Source organism: Brienomyrus brachyistius, unplaced genomic scaffold, assembly GCF_023856365.1.
Source record: "Brienomyrus brachyistius isolate T26 unplaced genomic scaffold, BBRACH_0.4 scaffold134, whole genome shotgun sequence".
Lineage (NCBI taxonomy): Eukaryota > Metazoa > Chordata > Actinopteri > Osteoglossiformes > Mormyridae > Brienomyrus > Brienomyrus brachyistius.
This window is the reverse complement of record NW_026042409.1, coordinates 314,602-336,411: the sequence shown is the minus strand read 5'-3', so window position 1 is coordinate 336,411 and position 21,810 is coordinate 314,602. Positions and strand designations below refer to the sequence as shown.

The window sequence follows — 21,810 nt, the reverse complement described above, 5'->3', positions numbered from 1 at the left end:
GCCCACCCAAAGCCCCCAGTGAGTAAGCCATAGGCGCCGATAGCATGGAAAAACTCCCAAGAAGGAAGAAACCTTGGGAGGGACCAAACTCAAAGGGGGAGCCCATCCTCCTGGGGCCGGCAAAGTGTAGGTGCAGGATCACAAAAAACTTAACGAGAGAATTCGACTGTCCCTCACAAAAACTGTAAAGTTTTAGTGGCTAAATTGCTTTTTCTATGCCTTTTCAAACAGGAGGAGATTTGTTTGGCTATATGTAGAAATTTTCTATACAATTTAGACAGCACAGAATCATTAACCTACTTTAATGAATTTATTTATACAACCACATATTTCACACATTTTGACATCAGTCATGCAGTGAAGATACAGTCTCTTTATTTCTTGACGCCAACCCTCCCCATTAATCCGGGCTTGGGACCGACACCTAGTTGAGCTGGCTTGCTCCCTTAAGTGGCTGGGTTAGGCTAAACTATGTACATATTTATAAAGACTACAATAAATTTATAAAGACCTCCCTAAATATGTAGTCTAACAAAACGCAGTTTAAAGAAGGTAGCCTACCTGGTAAACAAAGAAATTAAAAGGCCCACAGCATATAATCGGGCTATATTCCAAGCAGTTTTTAAGAACGTAACCTACATGGCGAAATTGAATTACTTTCTGGACCAACAAACGCAACCAGGCATGAACATTATGCACCTTCCTAGTCTTGATGTAAGTCGTCCTACAGATGAGGACGTTAGGCAGCCTTTAGATCCGACCCATCATGCACTGCAGTTTTTTGCAAATTCCTCAGACGGAAAACCATTAAATACCTCTTCTATTACCTTATATTACCTTATATTCATGTAATAAATATACAAATATCAATTAGTTGGAAATCAGCCAGACAGACGTAATTACTACAAATGGTTTCCACTGTATTTGTGACTCTGAGTGCCGCAGGCTTGGATGCAGTGCCGCACCATTTTGTAAGGCATGCACTGGCCAATCATGTAGCACTTCTCTCAGAAATATTAATGAGACATCACCTACCACCCTGCAAAAAAGAAATTTGCCGCTTGTCCCCCTGCACATGAGCCAACTTGGCTGCGTCAACCAGCGGAGCTCCGGAGCCTCTGGAGAAACACGCGGCAAAAAAGGCTCGCATGCGGTCTTCCAAAGTTTGGGAATACTTCAGTCATGACACCTTTTCTGCGCCTCTACTGTAGCTGGCGTTAATGATGCTGTTTCAGCCATTTTATATTTTCTGTTTACTTATTCTGTCATGTAAGACTGAGACAAATTATCGTTTACGACAATTCTTACACACTGTAGCCTGACTTGCTGACTTAAGTAAGTTTAACTATAAGCTACCTTTGCTAGTGTTTGTGAATAACATGTTTCTCTAGTTATGAAATTATTCCATGTTTTAGCATCTGTTTCAACATTAAAGTCAAATTGGTATACTGAAATATATAAAAACTATTGAACTATTAACTTAAGTCTAACATAGAAAATCCTACTGAATCTCTTAAGATTTTCCTTTTTTGTTAATGCACTAATGTTTAAGAAGTGTCTTAATAAATTGAATTTCAGATTTGTGTGTGGGTGGGAGTGGGTGAATTGTATTAAATTCATACATTCATTCTTTTGGCTCAGACATTACTGACCTAAAACAAATTGAGGCATTGGGTAAGTGCTTAAATTAGCTACTAAATGGCAAAAAATATTCTAAATATCACATTTTCCATTCTTCGGTATAATTTTAACGAATCACCTATGCTGCCAAACATTAACGCATAGATTGTCACAACACTCTATGTTTTAGTTCTTCTTTATGTGTATAGGACGGTGTGATGGTTCTGGTGGTGGGTGTGGCCGACGCTGCTCGCGATGTTTGGCTATGCTGCAGTCCCAGGGACCAAGTTGGAACACATTTCCACCTTCAAGCTTAGGTGGAAAAACGGCACCGAGACCCAGCAGCAGGACAACTTCACTTGTCCAGACAACCAGCCCTGCTTCATCATTGAAGTAAGCCCTGTGAACAGGAGCGAGATGTACTTCTGCAGTGGATGTTATAGCGGAAAGAACATCCCCATCCTCACGTCTGCCGGAGTGCCCCCTCAAGTGGGTGTGTGACTTAACTCGATGGATGAATTGGACAGAATGTACTGTTACTAGAGGTCGACCGATATGGGTTTTTCAATAGCCGATGCCGATATTTAGGAGTCAGGGTCAGGCGATGGCCGATATATGCTGCTGATTTTTTTTGGCCGATAATTGGACGTTTTCCCCTCTATTTGCATGGTAAAATATCACACTAATAATAACAAACGATACACAAAATTTCTCAATTTAGCATTTATTGAATACTCAACTTGGAAACAATAACACATTTATAAACAATAAAAATAGCAGCATCAGAATCTCTGTTAGTGCACAATATAGCAGCAAACTCCTCATGTTTGACGGAAGGAAATTTGTAAACAATACAAAAAGGAATAAGCATGTTATCTTCAGTTGTAATCCCACTTCCAGTCCCTGAGTCTTACTCACCACACTCATACTTCACAGCAATCAGACAGCAGTTAATTAACCAGAAGAGAAAAATGCAAAAACACAACAGAACTTGTAAATAATAACAAACTAATAGACAATAAAAATAGCAGCATCAGAATCTCTATTAGTGCCAAATATAGCAGCAAACTCCTCATGTCTGACGGAAGGAAAATTTGTAAATACACAAAGGAATGAGCACATCTTCAGTTTTAATCCCATTTCCAGTCCCTGAGTCTTCCTCATCCCACAAGCAGGCAAGGCATGTCACCCCGGTTGTGTGACACTTATTTTATATAATAAAATAAGTGCCCCCTGCGGCCCCAGAGCCCGAGCAGCCGTCTCCGCTGCCTGCAGCTACCGCGCCCACGTCCGAGGCGCTTTCCCTGCCTGCAGCTCCCGGGCAGGCGCCCCCTCTGCAGCCTGCAGCTCCAGTCCCTGGCCCCACTCCAGTCCCTTCTCCCCCTGTGACTCTGGTACCCTCACCCCGACGAGCCCGACCCCGGCCACGGGTCCTTATGTCTGTGTCCCATAAGGGGAGAGGACACAGACGCACGGCTGGGGTCCCACCCGCCCAGCCCCCTGGCTCGCCCTCCCTCGCCGGCGCTAGGGCTTGGTCGGCGCCTGCGGGTCCTGGCCCTCCGGGTCGGCTGTCGTCTGCGGGTCCCCCTCCGCGGCCTCGTCGCCCTGCCTCGGTCCCTCCTCCGGCGTCTTATCGGTTGCCTGCGGGCCCCCCGACGGCGGCTCCTCATTCGCCTGCTGGTCCTCCCGCTCTGGCGTGTCGGAGGACGTCGCCGTCTGCTGCGGCTCCCCCTCTCTCCTTGCCCTCGCCAGGGTCCCTTCCAGCTCCTTCGTCCCCTTCCCTGGTCTCCCCTCCGACTCCCTCCTTCGTCCCTGCGTCTGTCCCTCACCCCATCTCCTCGGCCCCTCCGGCTCCGGCCTCCCGGCCGCCTGCAGCCCTTCCGGCTGCCTCCCGTCGCCCGCTGGGTCTCCCTCGGGCTCCTCTTGGTTCCCCCTCCTTCTCTCCCTGGCCTCCCGTCTTTGTCCCTCCTGCCTCTGCTCCCCCTCGCTTTGTTCCTCCTGTCTCTGTCCCTCCTCTCTTTGTCCCTCGTCCCTCTGGCTTCTGCTCCTCTTTCCCCGATGTTCCCTTCGTTCACTCCCGGTCCTTTTGTCCTGCCTGTTCCCTCCGTGTCCCCCTTTCTGATCTGTTTCTCTGCCTTTCCTGTCTTATGTCAAGTCTTGTCCTGGCTCCTTCCCCTGTGCCAGTTCTGTCTGTCCGTTCTGTTCCCTGTCCCTCATTAATGAGGTTTTATATAGATATACATATATGCCCGGCTTGTCCGCTCCTCGTGTGTGCCACGCCCCCTGATTACCCACGTGTGCTTCCCTGATCGTCTCCTGCTTTGCCCGATTACTTTGATTAGTCATGACCTATTTTAAGTCCTGGTCTTACCTGTTTGCCCTGTCCGTCATTGTAGTTTGTCAATGCCTGCGTTCCGTCCTGCTCTACCCGCTCCGTTTCCCCGATTAAAGACCCGTTTTCACAAACACAAAAAATTGGTTCAGATAGGCGACGGACAATCTGATTGGCTCAGATAGGCGACGGACAATCTGATTGGCTCAGATAGGCGACGGACAATCTGATTGGCTCAGATAGGCGACGGACAATCTGATTGGCTCAGATAGGCGACGGACAATCTGATTGGCTCAGATAGGCGACGGACAATCTGATTGGCTCAGATAGGCGACGGACAATCTGATTGGCTCAGATAGGCGACGGACAATCTGATTGGCTCAGATAGGCGACGGACAATCTGATTGGCTCAGATAGGCGACGGACAATCTGATTGGCTCAGATAGGCGACGGACAATCTGATTGGCTCAGATAGGCGACGGACAATCTGATTGGCTCAGATAGGCGACGGACAATCTGATTGGCTCAGATAGGCGACGGACAATCTGATTGGCTCAGATAGGCGACGGACAATCTGATTGGCTCAGATAGGCGACGGACAATCTGATTGGCTCAGATAGGCGACGGACAATCTGATTGGCTCAGATAGGCGACGGACAATCTGATTGGCTCAGATAGGCGACGGACAATCTGATTGGCTCAGATAGGCGACGGACAATCTGATTGGCTCAGATAGGCGACGGACAATCTGATTGGCTCAGATAGGCGACGGACAATCTGATTGGCTCAGATAGGCGACGGACAATCTGATTGGCTCAGATAGGCGACGGACAATCTGATTGGCTCAGATAGGCGACGGACAATCTGATTGGCTCAGATAGGCGACGGACAATCTGATTGGCTCAGATAGGCGACGGACAATCTGATTGGCTCAGATAGGCGACGGACAATCTGATTGGCTCAGATAGGCGACGGACAATCTGATTGGCTCAGATAGGCGACGGACAATCTGATTGGCTCAGATAGGCGACGGACAATCTGATTGGCTCAGATAGGCGACGGACAATCTGATTGGCTCAGATAGGCGACGGACAATCTGATTGGCTCAGATAGGCGACGGACAATCTGATTGGCTCAGATAGGCGACGGACAATCTGATTGGCTCAGATAGGCGACGGACAATCTGATTGGCTCAGATAGGCGACGGACAATCTGATTGGCTCAGATAGGCGACGGACAATCTGATTGGCTCAGATAGGCGACGGACAATCTGATTGGTTCAGATAGGCGACGGACAATCTGATTGGTTCAGATAGGCGACGGACAATCTGATTGGTTCAGATAGGCGACGGACAATCTGATTGGCTCAGATAGGCGACGGACAATCTGATTGGTTCAGATAGGCGACGGACAATCTGATTGGCTCAGATAGGCGACGGACAATCTGATTGGCTCAGATAGGCGACGGACGATCTGATTGGCTCAGATAGGCGACGGACGATCTGATTGGCTCAGATAGGCGACGGACGATCTGATTGGCTCAGATAGGCGACGGACGATCTGATTGGCTCAGCTAGGCGACGGACGATCTGATTGGCTCAGATAGGCGACGGACGATCTGATTGGCTCAGATAGGCGACGGACGATCTGATTGGCTCAGATAGGCGACGGACGATCTGATTGGTTCAGATAGGCGACGGACGATCTGATTGGTTCAGATAGGCGACGGACGATCTGATTGGCTCAGATAGGCGACGGACGATCTGATTGGCTCAGATAGGCGACGGACAATCTGATTGGCTCAGATAGGCGACGGACAATCTGATTGGCTCAGATAGGCGACGGACAATCTGATTGGCTCAGATAGGCGACGGACAATCTGATTGGCTCAGATAGGCGACGGACGATCTGATTGGTTCAGATAGGCGACGGACGATCTGATTGGTTCAGATAGGCGACGGACGATCTGATTGGCTCAGATAGGCGACGGACAATCTGATTGGCTCAGATAGGCGACGGACAATCTGATTGGCTCAGATAGGCGACGGACAATCTGATTGGCTCAGATAGGCGACGGACAATCTGATTGGCTCAGATAGGCGACGGACAATCTGATTGGCTCAGATAGGCGACGGACAATCTGATTGGCTCAGATAGGCGACGGACAATCTGATTGGCTCAGATAGGCGACGGACAATCTGATTGGCTCAGATAGGCGACGGACAATCTGATTGGCTCAGATAGGCGACGGACAATCTGATTGGCTCAGATAGGCGACGGACAATCTGATTGGCTCAGATAGGCGACGGACAATCTGATTGGCTCAGATAGGCGACGGACAATCTGATTGGCTCAGATAGGCGACGGACAATCTGATTGGCTCAGATAGGCGACGGACAATCTGATTGGCTCAGATAGGCGACGGACAATCTGATTGGCTCAGATAGGCGACGGACAATCTGATTGGCTCAGATAGGCGACGGACAATCTGATTGGCTCAGATAGGCGACGGACAATCTGATTGGCTCAGATAGGCGACGGACAATCTGATTGGCTCAGATAGGCGACGGACAATCTGATTGGCTCAGATAGGCGACGGACAATCTGATTGGCTCAGATAGGCGACGGACAATCTGATTGGCTCAGATAGGCGACGGACAATCTGATTGGCTCAGATAGGCGACGGACAATCTGATTGGCTCAGATAGGCGACGGACAATCTGATTGGCTCAGATAGGCGACGGACAATCTGATTGGCTCAGATAGGCGACGGACAATCTGATTGGCTCAGATAGGCGACGGACAATCTGATTGGCTCAGATAGGCGACGGACAATCTGATTGGCTCAGATAGGCGACGGACAATCTGATTGGCTCAGATAGGCGACGGACAATCTGATTGGCTCAGATAGGCGACGGACAATCTGATTGGCTCAGATAGGCGACGGACAATCTGATTGGCTCAGATAGGCGACGGACAATCTGATTGGCTCAGATAGGCGACGGACAATCTGATTGGTTCAGATAGGCGACGGACAATCTGATTGGTCCGTCGCCTATCTGAGCCAATCAGATTGTCCGTCGCCTATCTGAGCCAATCAGATTGTCCGTCGCCTATCTGAGCCAATCAGATTGTCCGTCGCCTATCTGAGCCAATCAGATTGTCCGTCGCCTATCTGAGCCAATCAGATTGTCCGTCGCCTATCTGAGCCAATCAGATTGTCCGTCGCCTATCTGAGCCAATCAGATTGTCCGTCGCCTATCTGAGCCAATCAGATTGTCCGTCGCCTATCTGAGCCAATCAGATTGTCCGTCGCCTATCTGAGCCAATCAGATTGTCCGTCGCCTATCTGAGCCAATCAGATTGTCCGTCGCCTATCTGAGCCAATCAGATTGTCCGTCGCCTATCTGAGCCAATCAGATTGTCCGTCGCCTATCTGAGCCAATCAGATTGTCCGTCGCCTATCTGAGCCAATCAGATTGTCCGTCGCCTATCTGAGCCAATCAGATTGTCCGTCGCCTATCTGAGCCAATCAGATTGTCCGTCGCCTATCTGAGCCAATCAGATTGTCCGTCGCCTATCTGAGCCAATCAGATTGTCCGTCGCCTATCTGAGCCAATCAGATTGTCCGTCGCCTATCTGAGCCAATCAGATTGTCCGTCGCCTATCTGAGCCAATCAGATTGTCCGTCGCCTATCTGAGCCAATCAGATTGTCCGTCGCCTATCTGAGCCAATCAGATTGTCCGTCGCCTATCTGAGCCAATCAGATTGTCCGTCGCCTATCTGAGCCAATCAGATTGTCCGTCGCCTATCTGAGCCAATCAGATTGTCCGTCGCCTATCTGAGCCAATCAGATTGTCCGTCGCCTATCTGAGCCAATCAGATTGTCCGTCGCCTATCTGAGCCAATCAGATTGTCCGTCGCCTATCTGAGCCAATCAGATTGTCCGTCGCCTATCTGAGCCAATCAGATTGTCCGTCGCCTATCTGAGCCAATCAGATTGTCCGTCGCCTATCTGAGCCAATCAGATTGTCCGTCGCCTATCTGAGCCAATCAGATTGTCCGTCGCCTATCTGAGCCAATCAGATTGTCCGTCGCCTATCTGAGCCAATCAGATTGTCCGTCGCCTATCTGAGCCAATCAGATTGTCCGTCGCCTATCTGAGCCAATCAGATTGTCCGTCGCCTATCTGAGCCAATCAGATTGTCCGTCGCCTATCTGAGCCAATCAGATTGTCCGTCGCCTATCTGAGCCAATCAGATTGTCCGTCGCCTATCTGAGCCAATCAGATTGTCCGTCGCCTATCTGAGCCAATCAGATTGTCCGTCGCCTATCTGAGCCAATCAGATTGTCCGTCGCCTATCTGAGCCAATCAGATTGTCCGTCGCCTATCTGAGCCAATCAGATTGTCCGTCGCCTATCTGAGCCAATCAGATTGTCCGTCGCCTATCTGAGCCAATCAGATTGTCCGTCGCCTATCTGAGCCAATCAGATTGTCCGTCGCCTATCTGAGCCAATCAGATTGTCCGTCGCCTATCTGAGCCAATCAGATTGTCCGTCGCCTATCTGAGCCAATCAGATTGTCCGTCGCCTATCTGAGCCAATCAGATTGTCCGTCGCCTATCTGAGCCAATCAGATTGTCCGTCGCCTATCTGAGCCAATCAGATTGTCCGTCGCCTATCTGAGCCAATCAGATTGTCCGTCGCCTATCTGAGCCAATCAGATTGTCCGTCGCCTATCTGAGCCAATCAGATTGTCCGTCGCCTATCTGAGCCAATCAGATTGTCCGTCGCCTATCTGAGCCAATCAGATTGTCCGTCGCCTATCTGAGCCAATCAGATTGTCCGTCGCCTATCTGAGCCAATCAGATTGTCCGTCGCCTATCTGAGCCAATCAGATTGTCCGTCGCCTATCTGAGCCAATCAGATTGTCCGTCGCCTATCTGAGCCAATCAGATTGTCCGTCGCCTATCTGAGCCAATCAGATTGTCCGTCGCCTATCTGAGCCAATCAGATTGTCCGTCGCCTATCTGAGCCAATCAGATTGTCCGTCGCCTATCTGAGCCAATCAGATTGTCCGTCGCCTATCTGAGCCAATCAGATTGTCCGTCGCCTATCTGAGCCAATCAGATTGTCCGTCGCCTATCTGAGCCAATCAGATTGTCCGTCGCCTATCTGAGCCAATCAGATTGTCCGTCGCCTATCTGAGCCAATCAGATTGTCCGTCGCCTATCTGAGCCAATCAGATTGTCCGTCGCCTATCTGAGCCAATCAGATTGTCCGTCGCCTATCTGAGCCAATCAGATTGTCCGTCGCCTATCTGAGCCAATCAGATTGTCCGTCGCCTATCTGAGCCAATCAGATTGTCCGTCGCCTATCTGAGCCAATCAGATTGTCCGTCGCCTATCTGAGCCAATCAGATTGTCCGTCGCCTATCTGAGCCAATCAGATTGTCCGTCGCCTATCTGAGCCAATCAGATTGTCCGTCGCCTATCTGAGCCAATCAGATTGTCCGTCGCCTATCTGAGCCAATCAGATTGTCCGTCGCCTATCTGAGCCAATCAGATTGTCCGTCGCCTATCTGAGCCAATCAGATTGTCCGTCGCCTATCTGAGCCAATCAGATTGTCCGTCGCCTATCTGAGCCAATCAGATTGTCCGTCGCCTATCTGAGCCAATCAGATTGTCCGTCGCCTATCTGAGCCAATCAGATTGTCCGTCGCCTATCTGAGCCAATCAGATTGTCCGTCGCCTATCTGAGCCAATCAGATTGTCCGTCGCCTATCTGAGCCAATCAGATTGTCCGTCGCCTATCTGAGCCAATCAGATTGTCCGTCGCCTATCTGAGCCAATCAGATTGTCCGTCGCCTATCTGAGCCAATCAGATTGTCCGTCGCCTATCTGAGCCAATCAGATTGTCCGTCGCCTATCTGAGCCAATCAGATTGTCCGTCGCCTATCTGAGCCAATCAGATTGTCCGTCGCCTATCTGAGCCAATCAGATTGTCCGTCGCCTATCTGAGCCAATCAGATTGTCCGTCGCCTATCTGAGCCAATCAGATTGTCCGTCGCCTATCTGAGCCAATCAGATTGTCCGTCGCCTATCTGAGCCAATCAGATTGTCCGTCGCCTATCTGAGCCAATCAGATTGTCCGTCGCCTATCTGAGCCAATCAGATTGTCCGTCGCCTATCTGAGCCAATCAGATTGTCCGTCGCCTATCTGAGCCAATCAGATTGTCCGTCGCCTATCTGAGCCAATCAGATTGTCCGTCGCCTATCTGAGCCAATCAGATTGTCCGTCGCCTATCTGAGCCAATCAGATTGTCCGTCGCCTATCTGAGCCAATCAGATTGTCCGTCGCCTATCTGAGCCAATCAGATTGTCCGTCGCCTATCTGAGCCAATCAGATTGTCCGTCGCCTATCTGAGCCAATCAGATTGTCCGTCGCCTATCTGAGCCAATCAGATTGTCCGTCGCCTATCTGAGCCAATCAGATTGTCCGTCGCCTATCTGAGCCAATCAGATTGTCCGTCGCCTATCTGAGCCAATCAGATTGTCCGTCGCCTATCTGAGCCAATCAGATTGTCCGTCGCCTATCTGAGCCAATCAGATTGTCCGTCGCCTATCTGAGCCAATCAGATTGTCCGTCGCCTATCTGAGCCAATCAGATTGTCCGTCGCCTATCTGAGCCAATCAGATTGTCCGTCGCCTATCTGAGCCAATCAGATTGTCCGTCGCCTATCTGAACCAATCAGATTGTCCGTCGCCTATCTGAACCAATCAGATTGTCCGTCGCCTATCTGAACCAATCAGATTGTCCGTCGCCTATCTGAACCAATCAGATTGTCCGTCGCCTATCTGAACCAATCAGATTGTTTTTCTTACACAAAAAATTATTCCGTTTTCAAAACACTTTTGTGCAAGAAATGCTCCCATGAGCCTGTGTTTAGTGCCTACAGAGGTCTTCTTTTTGCCACTGGTACAGGAGAGTACGGGTCCCACCTTGCCACAGCCAGGCACCTCCACGCTATCGACGGGCCGCGGAATCTCGATGGAGCGCACGTTGCCGTACTTGCAACACTCCTCCCGGATGTCCTCCAGGATCTCCTCGTAGTCCTCGTCGTCCACCAGCTCCTCGGGCATGACCATGTTGAGGAGGCACAGCACCTCCGTGGGCATGCCGGAGCTCTGCAGCCGCTGCAGCCCTGGAACCTGCAGCGTCACCGGCGTCTCGATGATGGCCGTCTGTCCCGGGGGGCGACAAGAGTGTCAGATACCCCCTGATCGTCCAATCGTCTCGAGTAACAGCGAGAAATTTACATGGACCCAAATAAACCCAAGAAATAGGGGCATTAAGCTTCCTGGGAGGCACCCAGGAACCAAGTTGGGTTTAGGACATCAGAAAGGCGGCAGCCGAGGGCAAATACTCACAGCGTTGGCATTCTTAGCCCCCACGCTTGCCCGCTGGACGATGAGCTTCTTGTCTCCGAGCTGCATGCCATTGAGTCCAGCCACGGCCTGCGGGATGCATCCCACACAAGCGTCAGCAATTCCATCCGGAAGCCCCGAGTCACCCCAGACCTTCCAGCTGCTGCCCCACCTCACGCACCTGGTCAGTGGCACTGATGTCCACGTATTCACAGAAAGCATAACCCTTAGACAGTGACGTGGCACTGTCCTTCACAAGGTTGAAGGCCTTAAGAGGTCCGAACGACGTCAAGAGTTCCTTCACCTGGGCAAGAGGAGGAGACGCGGGGGGGCGATTAGCCCGACAGTCCAGGCACGGCGCCTCGCTAGAAATGCTAATCTTAACTGTGGGAGAAGCAGCATGTTAAACTTTGCAAAACGACATGAGGAAACAGTGAAGACATCAGGAAAATGGCTTTATGACAAGTGGCTCGACATTACGGTGCAACACTAGAGCTCAAAGCCCCCTGTGCCCTTTCTGCATGACTTACTTACTGGGAGCGTACAAAAGTAACTATTTTGATTCTTGTCAATGAATGATAACACAGATTCCCCCCCCCCCATCCTACAGCATATACAACACAACTGAATTCCTAATCAAGTTCTCTGATAATTCCAACTACGAATTTTGAAATATGGACCGAGTTGCATCTGATTTTAAGGGCCACAATAATTAAGCTAGATGGTATATAAAAAAAAAAACTAAATAAAAACAGCTAATTATATGTTAAGTGTTCCATGTATACAATGTGGAGGGGGGGGGGGCGACTCGGCAGAACACAAACCCAGCCGAATCACTGACTTCCTGTTCTTAAAACCAAGAACCACATTGGTGCAGTTAATTAGAGGGACAAAGCCTACAGGAGATAAACTCACAGGTAAAGCTAAGAGCCGCCACAGGGTCCTGCTAAAGGGGCCACGGCTTGAAGCCAAACAGGACGAAATAGCTCTGCTAACATCATTCCTCACTTATTCTACAGGAATCTACTGTAAAGCCGCATTAACCACTGACTTCAGAAAGGAGTCACCTGGGACACTGGCAGCCACAAGAGGGCGCTACCTCCTACCTTCTCTTAGGGGCAAAAAAAAAAAAAAATCAAATTTATACCCTGTGATCAGCATAATAAGTCTCTCCCCAGCCTTCAACCCCCAAAAAAAGGACCCCATATGCTTAAGAGCACTCCAGGACAGAGCCCCCCCACAGGGGCAGGCCGTCGACAGGGAGGATATCCGTGCGAGGGACGGAATGTCTTACTTGCCTTGTGTTACATGTTGGCATGGCAGCAGTAGGTCAGTACTACTGAACAAATTATGAGCGAAGACTTAACGATCTTACAGGCCCCTAGCTGGGGACAAAGTGGGGAACAAAAATGAAAGAGCTGTAAGTATCAAAGCGGTAGCAGGGACTGCAAAAAAAATGTAAACACCAGGATACAAGCAGCGGTTTCCATTTCACCTGTCTATGGCACATTTACTGGCTTTGACGTGAAATACATTAACAGTTCTGCTGGATTCAAACTCTCTCCCCCCAGTGCTGCTTTGGTACAGCCTTCCTCTTGACTTGGATTACATGTGACTCACACTGGATAAGAAAGATTACGATGACAATCCGAAAAGGAGGAAAAAAATCAAAGAAAAACAAACTGACTGCACTTCTCACTTACCTTTCACTGAAACCGCGATCACTATCTTGTGGGCTGAGTCTTGCCATTTTTAACAGTTTAGGCTAAAGTGAGTGGGACACCGGAGCTCAAAATGTTACAATGCAGGGGTGGACGCAAAACGTTTTGCGATTAACTTTTGCAAAATAAATAGGTAAACTATTAAATGCCTGTATGGATTATGTCTATAATGGGCCGATTTCAGTGGGGTGGCGATATAGGAAGAAAAAAAAAAAATCATAAAAGATGCTAATGAGAAGTAGAAAATGTCTAAAATGTGACCCTTTCAACACTTTCAGAGTAAGACGACCTCATCTGTGCATGTTGTTATGGTAATATTATCCATCACTGACGTCATAACAGAATAGGGCATGGGGCACGATGTGAAAACTCCAGTGAAGCTGATAATCGTTCACCGGGAAAAAGGTCCGAAGTATTTTCTGCCTTTCGAGCGACACAGCAATGTAGGGAACGATTCTTCCGCAGCTCCCCATCGCTGTTAACGGGATGTGAAGTCATCGTTCTCAGTGTGCGGACATGGACGTGAGACACGGCACGTCTGCGAATACTGAAGCGTTTGGGGACTTGGTCGATCTCCCCCACATTTCAAGCACAGTCTATGGTAGTGTTTCCCAGCCCAGTCCTCGGGGGTACCCCCCCGGTCAGTCCACGTTTTTGCTTCCTCTCAGCACACCTGTACCAGGTATTCGGTGTTCCTGATTGGCTGGGAGCTAGGAGGGAGCGAAAATGTGGACAGTCGGCGGTTCCCCGAGGACTGGGATTGGGCAAACACAGGTGTACGGCAATGTGGAGGTATTCGTCAGTTAGGTGACGCGCAGATGACTCGATTTTAAATTTTCATGCAGCAAAACGACGCGGCTGATTCATCCGACTAACACTCAGCAATTAACCCGATATACAAATATTCCAGGGTACCCAGCAACAGGCAGCACAGGGACTGGCTACGTGACTGGTTTGGCAAGCCGCCAGCTGTAAGGCACGTTTCCCAAAGCCTTTGTTGCTAATAAGGTTATTTGCTAACAACATTAGATAACAACTGAATGGTTCCAACTATGCAAGTCGATAACATGAGGTTTTGGGAAACGTACCTTTTACATTAGCGGGGTCTCAATATCTTCATAATTTACAGCTGGATAAACAATGAGCGTAATGTAACTGTCAACTCATTACCTACATGTCTAATAAATGTTTAATAAATCCCATGAATATCTTTAAAAAAAAAAAAAAAAAACCTCAAATGTGCGGCTATTTTCAGCAGCTAGCTTTAAACATGATGCTGACATTTGACCCCCCAGTATCTTGTAATGAATTTTAAGCGGTGAGGTAACTTTGACAGGCTTTCTTTTCCTACTAATCAGTTACACAGAGACGAGTGTTTATTTTATGTATGTATGTGCGTGCGCGTGCGTGCGTGCGTGCGTGTGCGTGTGTGTGCATGCCTGCTTGAGTTCCACGTGCAGCAGTGGGACAGAAACACAGGAGGGTTGTGGGTCGGCTCCCCGGCGACAGAGACTGAGGGCGGGGTACCTGATCGTCACTGAGATAGTTGGGCAGGCCTCCGACAAAGAGCTTGTGTGGCGAGTCTGGAACCACGGTGGAGACGACCCCTGCAGACAGAGCGGCACGGCGCCCAAAGCCGGCCGATCACAGCAAACCGTCAACATGCCGGATAATGACCACGAGCAAACGGCGCGAGTGAAATAAGCCAACTTCAAATCAGTATGACGTCGTTATCTCCTATATAATATCAGATAAATGTAACTCCAGCAAAAAAATACCTAAATACTGGGGCAGTTTGACGACTGTTTTTTGTCTCTCCCATCTTGCTCTCCATGGGAGATGCTGACACATGCAGCACCAGTCAAAAGTATGGACACACCTGCTCTTAATGCATTTGTCTCTATTTTAGCTGTTATTCACCTTATAGTAAAAGGCCTTTGGGCATGGAAGTTATGCATATGAAGTACTGCAAAGACAAAATTTTTGTCTCTTCAAAATAGGAGCCATTGGCTTCGATGACAGCATTGCGGACTCAACCAGCTAACATATGTACCCACCTGGACCGTTTCTCCAACAGTCCTCGAGTTTCCACAAGTTCTGCGCGCAAGCTGGCTACCTTACTCTTACTCTCATCCAACTGATCCCAAACCAGCTCTATAGAGTTTAGGTTGGGGGGCTGTGGGGACCATCTCTTTCCTAGTTCACAAGGTAATAAGCTACTTGCATAACCTTCAAGGTGGGCTTTGGGTCATTATCTTGCTGAAAAACAAGTCATTTTCAGTAGGTGTGTCCAGAATTTTTAACTAGAATAGGAGCCAGCAACCCTAGAACAATTTGGGGGTTAGGGTCCTTGCTCAAGGGCCCAGTGGTGAAATCACTCTGCCAACCCTGCCAACCAGCAACCTTCTTTTCATGGGCAAACATCACAGAGCCACACAACACCCCTATGTTAACAGTAAGAAGTGAGTGACTGAGCTGTGTGTGTGTGTGTGTGGCTCAGCTGGTTAGGATGCCAGCGTTATCATCAGAAGATCACTGGTTCACATCACTGGTGATCACACCACTGGGCCGGCGAGTTTGCTCTAGGGACAGGCTGACCCTGATTTCTCAAAAAAAAAAAAAAAAAAAAAAACATTCTTCACTTTGGATAAAACTGTCTGCTAAATATTTACAACATTAAGTAAATAAAAGTGAAAGTCTCCCTCTTTATATGACAAGACATCCGCAGCTTGCGAAGGACAGTCAGTCCGTAACGAGTACAAAAAACTGGCCTTGCCGATCGGCTCTTCAAAGGTAAATAAAGATTAAGGTTATGACGGCGACAAGCAAAACGGACCTGGTACGTGGAAGGCGGGCTGCTCTGAGATGCCAGGCAGGGGGCGATAGTCGTGGGGCCGCCTGATTTTTAACGACTGACCCTGGAAAATGATGCCGTCGAAGGCCATTGCCTGCGTGGTCTCATCCACGGACCGAAACTAGGGCAGAACGAAGAACGTCGTTAATCAGGGAAGGCTGCGGTCTCCGCCTGGACACAGCAGCCATTAGGCAGGAAAGACTCTTACTTCAAGGAAGGCAAAGTTCTTGTCCTGGTTTATCTGAACAGCGAGGACGGGATTGGTGGGACCTTGACATAAGCCAGCCAATCGCATCTGGGTATTGAAGAAATCCGCCATGGCCTCCTAAAAAGACAGGCAGACACACTGAATGAAGACAGGCAGACGTCTGAAGACATCAAAACAGGCAAACGAGAAAAAAAATGACTGACAAGTCTAGTACATTTATCTATTTATTTTGCGGACACTTTCATCCAAAGCAACATACATTTCATTGAAGAAGCAGGACCAGACAGTTCCTAGAGCAAATAGTGCTTAAGGGCTGCGCTCGGGGGCCCAATGGTGAAATCACTCTGCTGCCCAAGGGATTTGAACCAACAACCTTCTTGTGACCGGCTCAGTGTCCTAACTCACTGAGCTACACATGACACCAGTATGCATGACAGAAGGCAACGCGGGACTTTGCCTGGACTCACCTCCGTCAGGCCGAAGGGGATGTTGCCGACATAAAGCCGCCTGGCCTGCCGGGTCATCTGGCTGCCGACCATCGGCACCTGGGTGGGCGTCACTGCCACGCCGCTGGTGGTGGATGTTGCCAGTAAAGCTATCGTGGGGATCTGCCCTGCAGCTGTGGGGAGGAGAAAGGGCTTCAAGACCCCAACCAGGGACGGCCAGAACATCCGGATCGTCGCCTTCATTTGCTTCTAACCCCTAGGTTTAAGCTCTCTTCACACTGTCTGAAATCATCCCAAGTGTTATTCCCTCTTTGACCAGCAGGGGGGAGGAGGGCACTCCAGAATAAATGCTTTCATTGCAACCAATATACCATAACCTTGCAATACTGAACTAGCACACATGGAAGCGTCGCATCCAAACCTTGCATTGCCTTGTACTGCATGGGGGTGATGTGCTCGAATCCCGGAGGGGGAACATCCCAGTACTTGTATGTCCTTTTCTTACGGCTTCTCCGAGGAGAGTAGCTGCCCAAACACAAAACAGAAGGTTGTTTTCCCCAAACAATACAGTGTAAACACTCAGAATCTGGCAAAAACAAACAGATGGCAGAATGTTTACATTTAACTTTGGATCGCAGGCAGTTTAAGGTCATGAGGGTGTGACCATGCGCCACTTTTTAGGCTGGCTTTGAGGTCCCATCGCTATGGCGGGGGCTACTTATAAACGCCAGTTAAAATTTAATATGGGTACAGTCCCCCTTCCCACCACGAAGAAACCAATTGGTTGATTGTGAAAGAAACTTGTTAAGAGGCCTCAAACCATGCTAGATATCAGCTTCAGTGCCTGTAACCGGGACCGTGAGGGGGGGTACCTGTGCTTCTTGTGCTCGCGTGAGCTGCTCCGTCGGTCACGACCCTTGCGGTCGCGGCTGCTGCTGCGCTTCTCGTGACTCCGCCCCCTGGAGTCCTTGCTCCAGCGGCGGTGCTTCTCGCCACGGCTCAGAGACCGGCTGCGGCTACGCTTCTTGTGTCGCTCCTTCTCCCGCTCTGGGGGACGACACCGTGGTACCAGTGAGACGGTGGGCGGAGCGACATGACTGCCCCCCTACCATCCATTTCGATAAATCCAAGATGTGTAACTCAGAGGGATTATGAATGTGTGTCCGGATGGTTGTGGGTTTGAAGCCCATGAGTCACAGAGTAATCATATTACCAACTTCCCTGGGGTGCTGGATGCTGACTGACCCCAGCGCTATGCCTTAAAAGTCACTTACGGAGACCAAGATGTGGTACGGGGTCTAACTCCCCAGTTTCCTCACCAGAATGAAGCACCTCCATTCAATTCACATATTCAATCACACCCTCCTGAAACAAACACACCCATCTCTCAATGGCTAATAATTTCAAGGGCACAAGGACATCCCCTTGAATGTCAGTCTGTTGTGAAACAATAAAAACATAACCAGACTAATTAATGATATAGGAGCACAGTGGTGAGTACAGTTGCCTCACGCCTCCGAGTCTGGAGGCCTGAATTTTGCCTCTGCTCTCTGTATGGGGAATTTGCCTGGAATAGGCTCCAGGGGAGCCTGACTAAGATAACTGGTTGGACGATGGATGGGTAATTAATATCGTTTCAATCTGACAGACAGCACTTTATTAAACTAGCAATAAAATATCACCTTTCTATCCCAGCAGGTCCTTCATATAGAAGCTTAAATAAATCCCTGAAGGTGCAGTTTTCAGTGAAGCATTTAAACGCAGGTGCTGCTCGAGGAATCAGCTTCATGCATCAGTTATAACAGCGTTACGGTAATGCACCGCTGCAAAAGTACAGACACGGAGCGGCCAATGCATCTTACGTAAATCGGTAATAACCAATTACCGCAATCGCAGGCATAGTCAGAGCGCAGATATGAATGACTGGAACTGCTAGTTTATCAAACACGGCGGCACTTAGTGCTCGTCTAGCCGAATCAGGTCGTTTCGAATGACATTTTAGTGATTTAGTGATAAGGAGCTGATATGACAAGATTGCCATTTGATAGGTACATAAATCAATCCTACTTTCGACTCCGTTGTAACGCATGTTGTATATTCAGTTGCGTTAGTATGGCTTAAGTTTATTCAGTTTACTGGATTCTCTGCACTTTAATGAAGTTATATGTGTATTGTTATATAACTGTACATCATTGTTAGTTACTGCTATCCGCTGTAAAGGTAGATACAGGTGCAAGACTTTGCAATAACGACCTAAAAGCAGTTGTTATGATTCCAGGGAACGCGGCTGATTTTTAGAGTCTATACATCATGAAGAAACGGCGATCGTTGTGAGAAAGACTTATTCTGTACGGATGACAGGGCCAGCATTTCGGACCCAAGGGAAAGGCTATTGTGCATCGGAAAGAGACAAAATCATATCATTATATAGAAAACTCGTCGTAGTATTTAAAAACCAAGTAACTAACACTGTTATTAAGTGCGGACTTTAAATCAAGTGGTCGCGGTCGTTTTTATTTGCATAAAACTTTAAACGTGATCTTGAAAATATAACGCTTGCAACAAACATCCATGCATAGTGTGTTACTGCGAATGAAAATACGCGGGTCACAATTTATGATCCAAGTGTATAATGGTAAATAATTAAATAAATAAAACCGCAGGCTTTCACATCGAGTGCACCCCAATAACGTTTCATTGAAATGTCCATGTTATGTACGCCGGGCACTGATGGATGCAGGCCTAGCGATCTCTATAACAATGCCAAGCAAAGAATGTCACTGATTTACCAAAGCGGTCAGTTTTCGGGGATCCTGCGGCAGCTGGGAGAAGAAGAATCGGGCAGGTTTCAGAATCGGCGAGCGCTCGGATAAAAGGCACCGATTTCCCAGCCGCGCTTTTCTTTTCGGAACCAGCAGAAGTGCCCTCCGCACCATCCTCGGCGCTAGGACACGCCGGCCACTTTATTACCCTAAAACAGGGAGCATACACCGATCTTCAAAGCCAAACTTACCTTGCCGATTTTCGCTTAACTGCTTCTCAAACTCATCGAAATCGGACATTTTTCAGTCCGTACTAAAGACGTATTGCAAAATAAGCAGAGGTCCAACAGTAGGCCTTTGAATGGGCTACAGGCTGCATTGGGTTCTGCTGCTTTTTCTTCCGAGTCGCCTGCCCCTCCTCCCCCGAAGTCATCGGCTCTTCCTCGGTTGTATCACACACAGGTTCGGAAACATTCGATGCGCATTACCGTCCCCTCCTGCACTGGAGGGTTAAGGACAACGTGATTATATCGAACCAAAATTGAAATGTGCAAGTTGACTTTCCTAGTTATACGTCTTCATTTTTATTCTGGGTTTAACAACCATGAGTTTATGACGTATTTTACATGATTAGTTGGCGACTGGACCTTATTGTTTATATCTCTTATTAAGGATCCATCCATCCATACATCAATTATCAAAACCACACACTTACAATCCGAGTCTAGTTTCATATGCTGCGCTGCTGAGCGACCCGCAGAATATTATGCATGAGTACAAGTCACAAGCCCCGTTTCCACTAACACGGGGCCGGTTCTAGCTTGGTGCCTTTTGAGACCGAGGCAAAAAGATGCAGACTCTCCCCGTCGGGGAATCGAACCCCGGTCTCCCGCGTGACAGGCGGGGATACTCACCACTATACTAACGAGGAGATGTACGCGCACTACTTTTACATCTTCAAGATAAACAGCGGATGACTACTAACTGCGAGTAATCAATGACTGAGCTTCATGTCATGACCATGGTGCTCAAGAGAAGAAAAAATACATAATGTACGTCCACTGATACCAGAACAACCATATAGCTTTATACTAAGACGATGATTAAACGGAAAATTCCTTTACAAAACACTGCCACAAAATCATAGTTTCGCAATATTACATCGTGCAACGGGACACAGTGTAAGTACGTGAAGTCGGTAATTAAATCAAGAAAAAAAAGTGAGAGGAAAAGAATACTTTTCTATTATCATATTTTTCTAACTGGCCAAACTGAGTCATATTTTGATTATACACACTAACAGAAAAACAGTGCAAATCTCCGGTAGTCCGTTTCACTTGCGCTCCGCTATGGGGCAGTAACAAGCAGAGCTTAAGTGTGGAAGGAAAAAAAAAACACAGGACAGCATCAATCCCAACTTCACAAACGCCGGAGATCGAGATGCTGTAAGCATGACAATTAACATCTTTATCCAAGGGAACAGCTGCAAGACACAGATGCCGCGCCTAACAAAGGTAGGATCGATTCCGAAGTTCAGGCATTTACAGACGCGGACTCTTCTGGAGTTGATTTTTTTCGGGAGATACGCATCAACTTCAAAAGTATGAACCGCATTATATCTATATCTGTTATGACGTTGTAGCTATTGATACTGATGCATCACAAAAATAATTTAAATGTTTTTTCATTCTGACATATGTTCGTTCGGACGAGGATTTTATTATATGAGATAAGTTTTAAATGAAAACTTTTTTTAATCTATATGATTAATTCTCGAATCTAAGCCAGACTTCACATAAATCATTCATTCATAAATATAATGGAACATACAACATCCAGGTATCCATGAAATTTATGATCAGGCTATACGTTTGTGATAACAACAAAACAACACAACATGTATATTTACAATATATGGGCCTATTGTTTAATATTGCCTCCAAATTATAGCCAGACAATAACGCAATAGGCCGACATCAAACTATTTTCATGTAAAACAAAAGTGCTGGCAGTTTGCTTGTGCTTACAGACCCCGCCTTGAGCCCATCCAGAAAGATCCCAAAAATAACCGACAAGCAAAGGTTGTAACAATCTGAGCATGTTTAGTTTAATGTAATCAGGAGCTGAATTAATAACGCGAATAAATGATCAAACCGAAAGTCTGTAGTCGGGAATATCCGATAACGTCTTTGACGTGCAGTTAAGATAGTCAGAGGAAAAACCTTGTAGTTTACTTATATATATGCCTAAATATATGAGTGTGTCTCTCCGGTGATTTAATGATGAATATAACGATTACATATCAAATCACACATTAAGCAATTATTATATTACTAGGTTGAACGTTTTCACTATGTCTGTCGTCACCTTGATTTCACGATTTTGACTATTCTTCTTATCCCAGATTGAACAAGTCATTGTGGCGATGCAAGATCCCGA

The 21,810-nt window shown here is 48.0% G+C and overlaps 1 non-coding gene across 1 annotated transcript; it reads right to left on the bottom strand.

Annotated features, from left to right (window-relative positions):
- Positions 1 to 20,230: 20,230 nt before the first annotated feature.
- Positions 20,231 to 20,302, bottom strand: trnad-guc (transfer RNA aspartic acid (anticodon GUC)). The gene has a single exon. It is a non-coding gene; the product is annotated as a tRNA-Asp (tRNA).
- Positions 20,303 to 21,810: the final 1,508 nt, after the last annotated feature.